General features: G+C 49.7%; 1 long non-coding RNA gene across 1 annotated transcript; it reads left to right on the top strand.

Moving 5' to 3' along the window:
* Nucleotides 1-9,546: 9,546 nt before the first annotated feature.
* Nucleotides 9,547-11,216, top strand: LOC147002004 (uncharacterized). Its single transcript, XR_015044529.1, has 3 exons — nt 9,547-9,667; nt 10,307-10,580; nt 11,095-11,216. It is a non-coding gene; the product is annotated as an uncharacterized LOC147002004 (long non-coding RNA).
* Nucleotides 11,217-11,579: the final 363 nt, after the last annotated feature.

Genomic DNA, 11,579 nt, shown 5'->3' with positions numbered 1-11,579 from the left:
ACTTAGCATCAAGAGAAGAAATGAGATGTCCTGTCATGTTCTGGATGCAGAAACTGCAGTCGGAGAGAGATGCTTGGTTTCCCCCAAGGCCACTCCCAGCCAGTGCCAGAGGCAAGGCCAGAGAATGATCCAATTGTGATCCCTGCCCTGGATTCTCTCACTGACCTCATAGCTACCTACCACTACCTACCACCACTAAATCATAGTGCTCCATACTGGTAACTTTTGTTTGCTTGTTTCTTTCTTTGTATCTTTGTTTTGTTCTTTGAGGCAAGATCTTGGTTAGTTCAGGCCAAGTCTAAACGCACTCTATAGCCCTTTAAACTGTCTTCCTGTCTCTACCTCTCAAGTACAGGGATTATAGGATACAGCACCACACCCAACCCAGTACTTGTATTAATCACGGTATGTACCACACACCCCGAAGAATGTTGGAATATAGATGCAGGCTGGAAAAACACCAGCCAGTTACCTGCCTAAGCCCTGCTCTGAAGCCTACCCCCAACCCCAAGTTAACCACCACCCCCTCTATGTTAACCACTACCTCCCTCTGTTTCCTGTGTGTATCATTTTTCTGAGTCTCCCTAACATTGTATTTCTTGTCCTCTGCTTGTTTGGCTAGCTGAGTGTTTGCTACTCTGTTTCCAGAACTACACAGAATCCACCATCTCTTCCTCGCTTACCCTTCTTGCTCGCCTTCCCTGTGCTGTGAACCCAGAGCAGCTGCTTACTAGAAAAGCCAACCACAAAAGCAGGTGGAGCCCTCCCATCAGAGAGCACCAGCCCTCTCCTGAAAGGCACTTTATTTTAGGCACTGAGTTAATAGCGTACAAATGACATCCACAGTAATGTGGAATTAGCATATGTCTTTTTTTTTTTTCCAGGAAAGAATTTTGTATGTGTTTGAAAAGTCAACTTGTTCAGGCCCTTTTCTGACAGGGCTGTTTTGATTCCAGTTGTCTGACAGCAGGTGATCTGACCTTGTGTTTGGAGGCAGAAAAGAGGCCTCAAGAGAAAACAGGCTCAGAGGACCTCACAGGCCCCTCCCCTTCTCCCCCCACCCCCTCCGGGCCAGCCCTTACTGAGGTGGCTTTGGCCCATAGCTGCCCTAGCCCAGGGACCCAGTGGCAGACAGAAGCAGACCTACTTTGGTTTCCATGACAACTGCAGGCATCAGGAGGCGGACCAAGTGAGCCGCAGCCAACAAGGCAGCTGGTTTGAAGGGTGTTGATCTCTCTGCGGACCAGCAAGGCAGAACCACTAGGGACCCGCAACAACAGAAGCCAAAAAGGAGCCTCCGAATCTGGACCTGCAAAATCCTTAGGGACCTGTCTACACAGCTCAGCCACTCACCTGCCACCATCCTTCACCTACTCACCTGGACAGGCACACTACTGTGAATATATGCTCACACCTAAAGCATAACAGACTTATACCCAGGCCCACCTCCACCTACACAAATACAGCCTCCTACATCTATTCACACCCCGATGAAAAGAAGCACAGACCAAAAGATCCAGGCACACACTCAAGATGCACACACCCATTTATACAGGTGACATGCCCAGGAAGTTCACCTTATCACGAGGACACTCTCAGATACATATACCCAGATTCAGAACGCAACCTCTAGGTGCCCACACACATGAGGCACATGAGCCCATGCTTTCTGAACCAACTCAGAAGCAGCACTGCTGTTCCCGAGGTGCCTCAGCTGAATGACAGAGTCCAACAAATGGCATGCGGGCACACATACCCTCCTTCTGCTTCAGGAGCCAAGTCCCCCATGGAGTCCAGCCCTTAATCCTCTTTGTTTAGTGTTTGTATGCACGTTTCCTCCAGAAATGCTTAAAGGACAAAACTCTCAGCATGCTCCTGTTGTTACAAATTAAAAATAAACAGTGTACTGAAGCAGGGTATGGTGGCACATGCCTTTGATCCTGGCACTGAGAAGGCAGGGGCAGGTGGATCGCCGGGAGTTCAAGGCCAGCCTGGTCTATCTAAAAAGAATACTACTAATAAAAGCTTGCTAACTGTCTCACAGAGCCACATAGCTCTTTAAAGCACCCAGTGCACCCCCACACTCCCATAGGCATGCTCTACAATGCAAGGTGGGGCCTGCTGCTTTGCACCCCCAAATGGAGGGCAATGCCCAGAGCATGGAGTAGACTCCTAGGCCACAGGTCACCTCCTGAGCCAGTTATAACATCTGACAGACATAGCCTCTGTCCACAGAGGCCACTGAGAGCCTAGGGTCCCAGAAGCCTCCTGGAAGGACACTTTGTTCCTTTGAGTAAGACTCTCTGAAAATACAAAGACGGCTGGCACCATCTCAGTCTTACCCCAACTGTAGCTTGTGAATCAACAGCAAACTGCAAGAGACTGTCCTACACCCGTGTGCCTGTCTGTCTTTACAGCACTGTGGGTTACAGTCATAATCGCCAGGTATGTTGGCTGTGTTGTGTACTCTCACGCTGGTGATGAAGATAATCTAGAATTTAGAATTCTCAAGGACATCACAGAAAACCACAACCAATCAAAATGCAGAGTTGGGGAGCCCAGTCAAAACAGAGACATCTCTAAGACAACTCCTGCACCTTAGGCTCGGAGGATCAGAGGATCGCTGCAGGAAAGGGGGCGTAGAAAATTGCTAAGAGCCAGAGCAGGAGGGGGTTTGCTATGAGATTGGGTCTCCTAGAAATGTCAGAAGCTATGCCCATAAAGGCTCTCCAACATGGCTGCCCAAACATGGGTTGAACAAGGATGATTGCTACCATGGAGCGAGGAGAGGCCATGCAGTCTCAACCCCATGCAGCTAAGACCGACCGACAGGCAGCTAAGGAATGAATGCCAAGAACAGGAGAAAGGCTTCCTCAGGGAAGAGCACCCCGATTGGTTATCCAGCACCAAACGGTCAGCCCTGTAAACATCCATCCGAGTAACATTATATAGGCTAGATGGATTTCATTCATGTATTTTGGAATACACACATACAGTTACATAACAAAGATGAAAAAAGAGGTCATGAATTTGAAAGATAACAAGGAGAGGCATATGGGAGTGGGATGGAGAGAAGAAAGGGAAGAGGGAAATAATATAATCTCAAAAAAAGAATATATATATATATATATATGTGTGTGTGTGTGTGTGTGTGTGTGTGTGTACTTTTTATTCTCAGAATTGTTGAGATAGAGAATCTATTCCACAGGTTATAATCTGATAGCTACTTTTGGGTTTTCTCAGTAATAGTGACTGTGGAGTGCCTGACAGCACAGTTTCATATACACCTCATTTGTGTCCCTGAGTAGGATGCAGAAGGAGGAGACAGCGCAGAGCTTAGCAAGACCCGGGCCTGAGGGTTTGGAAAGTAGCTTTGGACCTTGGAAAGATGTCAGCCCAGGAAAGGGAGAGAGGAGGCTTCAGGGAGGAAGCCACTGATGACCTAGGCCTGAAAGCACAAGTCAACGTAGTCAAATACAGAGCTGGAAAGGGCCCCTGATGCCCACAAAGCCAGCCGGTGCAGAGCAGAGGGTGTGGGCCTGTGTAGCTAAGCTCCTGGAGAGAGCAACAGTAAACTGAAATCTCCCAGACTCGGGTCTCCCGCCTCAAGCAAAGGGTTTTGTCGCTAGTGAATCACCAGCTGTGGCAATGGGTGATAACTGTGCCATTGGGCTGGTAGCATAGCTCCAGAGAAAGAGTGCTTGTCTAAGCCCTGGCTTCCAAACCCAGTCCCTCCAAAATTAACCCTCAGCTATCAGAGAGGTGGAGGCAGGAGGATCAGAAGTTCAAGGTCTTCTTTAAATACAAAGTAAGTTTAAAGCCAGCCAGGGCTACATTATACCCTATCTCAAAATCAAACAACCAATTAAGGAGAGAAAGGACAGCAGATAATGAAAATATCTCAAGTAGCCAGACAGTAGACATCGAAGCGGGGCCACCTAGGGACTTCAAGTATCCACGGGGGCAGTAGATTTTGCCCAGTCATGAACAGAGCCAGAGTACCGGTGACACCCCACATCTAGCTCAGAGCCTGACCCACCAAAGGCTTTACATAAATGTTTTCTGAACTGCGTGGCGCCACGGGGTCACGCGAGGAAAATGGAATTAAGAGTCGAGTGACCCAGAGGGCTAGTTCAGGCCTGGTATTGACTGGTTCCTGGACCTCGGCCGGAGATTTAACCTCTCCTGTTCTCGATTTCCACGCTGGTAAAGCGAATCCGATAATGCCCTGACCTACATGGCTTAGCTGCTGCGGGGCTGCAGCAGGATGCGGGACTCGGCCTGGCTGGAGCCATGCTGGCCGATCCCTCCAGCGCTTGGGACTCACCTCGCTCCGGGACCAGATGCGAGGAGAGCTGGCTCAGCCCTCAGCAATTACCTGCGCCCCCACCCAACACCTGCGCTCCACTTTGGAGAGGGCAGATGGTGCAACTTCTCAGTACCGCCCCACTCCCGACGCCAGCCTAGACCAAACGCAGAACCAGCGCAGGCCAGCGTGTAGCCAGTTCAGGACTCCAGCACCAGAGCCCCTTCCGCTCAGCCTCAGTACAGTACCTCCAGCTTCAGCTCCTCACCAGCCCTCTAAACTGTGAACAGGGAAGAGAGCTGGGCCCCTGCTTTTCTTATAGAGAAACTGAGGCTCAGAGAAATTAGGTGGTTTGCAGAAGGATGCACCAGACAGAAGCCCAAGTCTCTCCAAGTCCTCTGCTACATTATCTGGAGCTGCAATAGTTCCAAGGACTACTCTGGCAAAGGGGCCTAAGTGTTCCTTGGGGACAGGGGCATGTTTGCTATATCTGTATATCTGTGCACGCACGCGTGTGCACACACACACTCTTGTGCTCCAAGTAATTCAAGATTAGTGGAGATCTGAGTCAAGCCTAAACCAGGATTCAATGATGATATACAGATTCCATTTTTAAAGACGTTAAAAGAGGCCTGGCATGATGGCTCAGTGGGTGCTTCCTTAACCAGAAGACCTGAGTTGGATTCCCCAGAACTCACACAGTAGAAGAAAAGAGAACCAACTTTTTAAAAGTGTCCTCTGGCAGACATGGTCTATAACCCCCACACTCAGACTGAGTCAGGAGGATTGCTGTGAGTGCAAGGTCAGCCTAGGGTATTTATTGAAACTTTGACGAAATAAAGAGAGAGAGAGAGAGAGAGAGAGAGAGAGAGAGAGAGAGAGAGGAAAGACAGGAAGACAGGAAAGAGGAAAAAAGAAAGAAAGAGAGAGAAAGGAAGGAAGGAAGGAAGGAAGGAAGGAAGAAAGAAAGAAAGAAAGAAAGAAAGAAAGAAAGAAAGAAAGAAAGAAAGAAAGAAAGAAAGAAAGAAAGAAAGAAAGAAAATGAAACAAACCAGGAAGCTGTCCCAGCATGGTGGTGCACTTAGAAGGCAGAAGCAGGCAGATCTTATGAGTTGCAGGCCAGCTTGGTCTACATAATTAGTCCTTGGACAGCCAGGGCTATGTACATAGACCCTGTCTCTAAAGAAACAAACAAAGCTAGAGAGATACACAGTCAACAAAAGCCCTGCCTTGTGAGAAAGAGAACCTGAGTTTGACTCCCAGAAGTCACATAGGGCTTGGCACTTTTCTAATGCCAGCACTCAGAAGGACAGATCAAAGTGGATCCCTGAGGTTCACTCACTAGCCAGCCGTCGTAGCCTAATTGGTGAGGTCCAAAAAGCAAGGTAGTGAGGCTGGAGAGGTAGCTAAGAGTACTTACGGCTCTTGTCGAGACTCAGAGTTCAGTTCAAGCACCCATACCAGGTGGCTAACCACACCTGTAACTCCAATTCCCAGGGACCCTCTGCCCCTTGAGCACCTTTACACACACAGTGCACACAAACATGCAGGCACACACGCATACAAATAAATAATAAGCGAATCCGAACATACACAAAATGACATCCAATGCTAATACCTGACTCCTCTTGTATAAACACACACACACACACACACACACACCACAGAGAGAATAGTGAGCTGACTCTACTACTCTTGGAACTGTTGGTTCTCCTGCTTAGAAGGGATCATGAAACAACTCTAAACCCGCTCCGGCGAGTTTACTGTGCCCTCTTTGGCTCTCATTACCTGAGACCTATCTGCCTCCTTAACAATCCAGTTGAAGCTAGAGAGGGTTCAGTGGCTAAAAGGACTTGTTGCACAAACACGAGGACCTGAGTTTAGATCTCATCACCCACCCATAACAATCCCTGGGCATGATGACAGCCAGACTAACTGAAAACTGCGAGCTCTGGGTTTGAGGAGAAACCCTGCCTCAAAGGAACAAGGCAGAGTGCTAGAGGACAGTTGGCACCCACCTTTGACCTGCGTGTGCACCTGTGTGTGTGTGTGTGTGTGTGAGTATACCACAAACACAACACACACTAATAAACATATCTATATATAAACAAGAAATGCAAAGATACCGTTGTCTCTATTGGAACTACCTAGAGCAAATCAAAAGTCATCAGTTTCCAACTGGGTCCTTTTCACCTCTCAGAACCAAGTACAAGACCAAGCATGAGACCAAAGGAGACTAACTCTTGGCCAAGAGCAGGAGAAGCAGGCAATATGCTCTAAAATCAACTGCTCTAGATGCTGGGGATCCAGAAGTTATAGCCACAGGGTAAGACAAAATAAGGGTGAGCAACAGGCTGGTAATGGAGGGAATTGTGTGTGTCTTCTGGGAGTGGATAGAGCTTTCCCAGGAATTCTAAGGCCACCTCCTTTGGCTCCTTGGATGGTTCTTTCTAGTTGTCATCACAGCAATTGTCAACTGTCAAGACACTGGAGTACGTCGTTTAGTGTGGGGATGACATTGTAATTCACAGTTATCTGGCAGCCATCTTAGATGGCATAGGGAGAGACACTTCTGCACGCAGGCATCTTGTCCTCAGAGACTGTGGTGGCTAATCTTGATTGTCTAACTCGATGGGCTTTAGAATCACCATGGAAACAAATCTCTGGTCACATCAGTGAGGGATTATCTACATTAGGTTAAGGGAGTTGGAAGAGCCAGCCTAAGTGTGGGCAACACCATTCCTTCCATGGGCTGGGGTCACTCCATGGCCTGAAGTCCTTCCATGGGCTGGGGTCATTCTATGGCTGGGGTCTTTCCATGGGCTGGGGTCCTTCCATGGGCTGGGGTCCTTCCATGGGCTGGGGTCCTTCCATGGGCTGGGGTCCTTCCATGGGCTGGAGTCATTCCATGGGCTGGGGTCCTTCCATGGGCTGGGGTCTTTCCATGGGCTGAGGTCCTTCCATGGCCTGGGGTCTTTCCATGGGCTGGGGTCCTCCCTCCATGGGCTGGGGTCCTCCCTCCATGGGCTGGGGTCCTTCCATGGGTTGGTCATTCCATGGGCTGGGGTCCTTCCACGGCTGGGGTCCTTCCATGGGCTGGGGTCCTTCTGTGATCTGCTTTCTGGGATTGAATAAAAATGAGAACATGAGTGAGCACATGCTTTCATCTCTTTCTACTTCTTAACTAGAAACACAGCGTGACCGTTGGCTTCTTCTGCCCGTGCTGGTGTGGCTTTCCCACTACGACGGACGGTCTCCCCTAGCACCCTGAGCTAAAACACACCCTTCCTTTCCTAAGTTGCGTTTCTGCAGTATTTTTGTAGCCGCCACAAGCAACTGATCCCATGACCGAGCAAGGAGAAAAGCAAGCAGGCCGTGTAGGTCAGCTCTTCTCACAGCCCAGTCTGCTGAAGAGAGTAACTTCCTTCCTGACAGAATGGTTAAGCTCCTCCCCCACCCGCCAGAAGTCCTGCTGTGAGCTCCTCTCCCTCCATCTTGAGTTTCCGAGTTCAGTGCAAATTTGAGTTCTTAGCTTGTGTCAAGGAATGTGCTAAGACGCTCCCTCGACATCTCATCGCTCACCCCAGGAGGTGGCTCCTCAGTAACCCCATTTGACAGATGAAGCTGGGGAGCAAAGGACCTGGGACAAAAGACTTAGCTCCTTTCTGCTACCCTGCCTGGGCTCTCGAGGAGAGAGGAGGGTTCCTGCGCTCTTTCCCAGCTGCTCCAGTAGAAGGGCTGGAACTAGTGCCACTGTTCTTAGAGTCCAAACCTCTGGCTTTGCACCCACTCCCACATGTTACGATGGCCTGGGCAAGCCACCTGTCTTGTCTCCTGACCATAAAAGAGAGGGCAACGGCGTCGCCCAGCTTCTCTGTCATAACGGGGGTGAACTGAGATGCACTTGTCTAAGGACAGAAAGATTGCTTAGTAGTTGAGTGGTTGCTGCTCTTCCAGAGGACATGAGTTCAATTCCCCATAGCCACATGCCCCTCCCCCACCCCACCCCTCCCGCATGAAAATGCCGGATGCCCTCTTCTGGCCTCCGTTAGAAACTGCATGCATATTGTAAACCTACACCGATACGCAGTACACAGTAATTAAAAGTAAATTAAGTCTTTTAAAAAAGAGAGATTTGTCAGGGTGACCCTGAGCCCGATGACCCACGTTAATCCACTGCAGCCAGAGCCCAGGAAAGTCGAGCAAATGAGGTGATTCCTGCCACAGCTGGGAGGAGGCTGAGTCTCTCCAGATTCACGAGCTAAGTTCAAGTCCTCAGATCTCCCATCAGGCCTGGAGTCACTCTGTAAAATGATTTGTGAAGTGACAAGCAAAAATATATTACCAATTTAAGAGTGTGATTTGCCTGCAACTTTTTAATCCTCCGGCTGTTGTTGAATAGATTAAAGTGTCTGCTTTGATCCATGCATTTAGATGGAGACATAAATATAGCCATCACTTATTTTCCCAGCCGCAGGGATGGGTGTCGTGCTGTGTCTCACAAGCTTCCAACCCCGCCAGGGTACGGCAAGAGAATGACCTTTTTGCCATTCAAATCTCTCTTGCATTTCAGCCCTGACTTTTCAGCTCCTGCCCGGGCCTATCAGCAGCCTCCTAATTCGATCACTGCTCACTCCAGGAAACAGTCACCAGGAAGGAGGTCCCCCGCGCAAGCGGGAAGCAGCGGCCGCGCAGTGCCCTGGTGCTGTGAACTTCCCCTGGCTTGCCAGAGCCCTGCAAAAATAAATCTCCGGAGAAATAGATTTTGAAGAGGAATTCGGTACATAGATCTTCTGTCAGCGGAGCAGACTCTGGCTCAGCCGTTTTTCAGGCTCGCTGAGTATCCAGAAATACATCTATTTTTACATGGCTCTCTAGCGAGAGTTCCTCTTGCCTGGAGGGGTTGGAGGCCGTGGAAGAAGTCAGAGGATGGGAGAGGAGAGGGGTGCGGGCACTGACTGGAGAAGGACAGGAAGGTGACCGTGCAGTGCTGGTCTTTCCGGTTTTCCTGCATCCTGCAGGGCCTTGGGTTTGCCAACCAAGTTTGGGTTTGCCTCGTCGCTATGCAGGCTCTGTGTGTCCCTTGGCCCACCGGACCCATTTTAGTAACAGGCCTGATGTCCCCGGAGAAGACAATACACTACGGCAGTTTAGCGCGCGCGCACAAAAAGCTGCAGCACCGCCCGGGGCTCGCTGTTTGTTCTCGGCCTAGATGTCGTGGTGAACAGCAGGAGCCATGGACCAGATGGCTGGAGGGAGGTGCGAGCGGATCGCACTGGCAGGCAATTAGGCCTCAAACAATGGCCCGTGAAATGTCAGAAGTGGCAAGGAAGGGTCGTGGTGGAACAGCGGGGTGACCACGTAAGGATGGCACCAGGAACCCCGGAGACAGTTCCTGCTTGCTCCCACAGGCCCCTCTGGCAGAGGGAACACGCAAATGGCCCTTCTCCCCAAAGCCCACTCAGACTCCTCTGAGGATAAAGGAAAGGCTGAGGGGAAGCTATAGTGCAGATGGTGAGCCCCAGGTGTAGATCGGGTCAGTAGATGCTGACACCAAATAAAACCTGTCATGACGATACACACATGCGATCCCAGCACTTAGAGAGGCGGGAGGAGGATCAGGAGTTCAAGATCATCCATGGCCACATGTATAGTGAGTTCGAAGGCAACCTTAGATATAGGTGACTTCAAAAGGGGTCGTGGGAGAGAGAGAAAGAGCCATGGGGGGATTGAAAGAGAAACAGGAGAAGGAAACAGTGCTGGAGAAGGAGCAATGAGAGAAGACAGGGAAGGGAGGTGAGGAGAGAGAGAGTGGAGAGGAGAGGAATAGGAACCGCCCCTCCCGGTGGCTGCCAGCAACCACGAGAACCCCACACCCACTAGATGCTGGGGTTAAAGAGAGGCTAAGAGATGGCGACACCCACCCCCTTGGCCACCACAACTAAGAATTATGTAGAGTAATTAATCAAGAGCTAATGAGAAATGTGTTTTCTCTCGCAGCCTAGCCCCACATCATATTCTTATTAGCGGAGGTTATTACAATAGTAATCAGCGTGCTCCAGGCGCAAATTGGGTTTTTTGCTCCACTGCCACCAATTTAGAAAACCATTAATGGCAAGATAAGGCCCCCGTGGCTCACACCGGGCCAAGCCTGGGAACCTGCAGCCAACTCTCTGCTCATGAACCTACACGCCCATGCTCCAGGGGGCGCTCGAGCAAGCATCCTGGCTCTTCTGGGACGACAGAGAAGAAAAAGCCAACCGCTTTCTAGGAGGTGCTGTACCTGCGGGACCTTAGATCTTTCTCAAATGTGAATCCTATACAGCAGTCACTTGGATGAGACAACCTCATGGAACAAAACATTAAAACCAAGTTTGCCACTAGAGCCAGAGCGCCATATACTGTGCCCTTGAGTCCTTCCGCTTCAAGCCAGTCTGCTAGAAACGCTTAGGTGAATCTATAGCTCTTATGCAGGAGGTTGCGATCAGACGCAAGCCCTGGAACAAGTTTCTACCGGTGAAAAGAGTGGAGAGTTAAGAGTTTGGGGGTTTAATAATAATAATAATAATAATAATAGCCGGGTGTGGTGGCACACGCCTTTAATCCCAGCACTTGGGAGGCAGAGGCAGGCGAATTTCTGAGTTTGAGGCCAGCCTGGTCTACAGAGTGAGTTCCAGGACAGCCAGGGCTACACAGAGAAACCCTGTCTCAAAAAATCAAACAAAAACAAAATACTACTAATAATAATAATAATACTTGTTATTTACTTATTTGTGTGTGTACCACAGCACTCGCATGAAGATCAGAGGACTTCTCTTCTTCCACCATGAGAGGCCAAGAGATTGAACTCAAGTTGTCAGGGTTTGGAGGCAAGAACCGTCACGTTTGGCAGCAAAGACCTCTACCTACTGAGCCGTCTCCATAGCCCTGCTGAGATAGTTTCATAACGATAAATGCACTCTACTTTTTGATGTGTTCTCAGTTCCAAAATCGTCTCCCTGTGTGCGTGTGCGTGTGCGCTTGTGTGTGTGTACTTACTCATGTCTTTTTATGTACAAAAGATGGGTTCCTTCATGTATAGTTGGAGACATGCTGGGTGCTGGGTGATCTGACTGGGAGGAAAACCAGGAGTCAGGTCTCTTCTGCCCCTTTGTGGGATCCTGGATCAAACTCAGGTTGTCAGGACTGCATGGCAGTGTCTACCTGCTGAGCTGCCTCACCAGTCCCCTTTCCTTTTTCAACATGTAGAGGCCAAGTATGTCACTGGTTCTAC

This window comes from Mus caroli, unplaced genomic scaffold (genome assembly GCF_978045245.1).
Source record: "Mus caroli unplaced genomic scaffold, Mus_caroli_1 scaffold_11, whole genome shotgun sequence".
Taxonomy (NCBI): Eukaryota; Metazoa; Chordata; class Mammalia; order Rodentia; family Muridae; genus Mus; species Mus caroli.
This window is presented reverse-complemented; position numbering and strand designations above follow the sequence as displayed.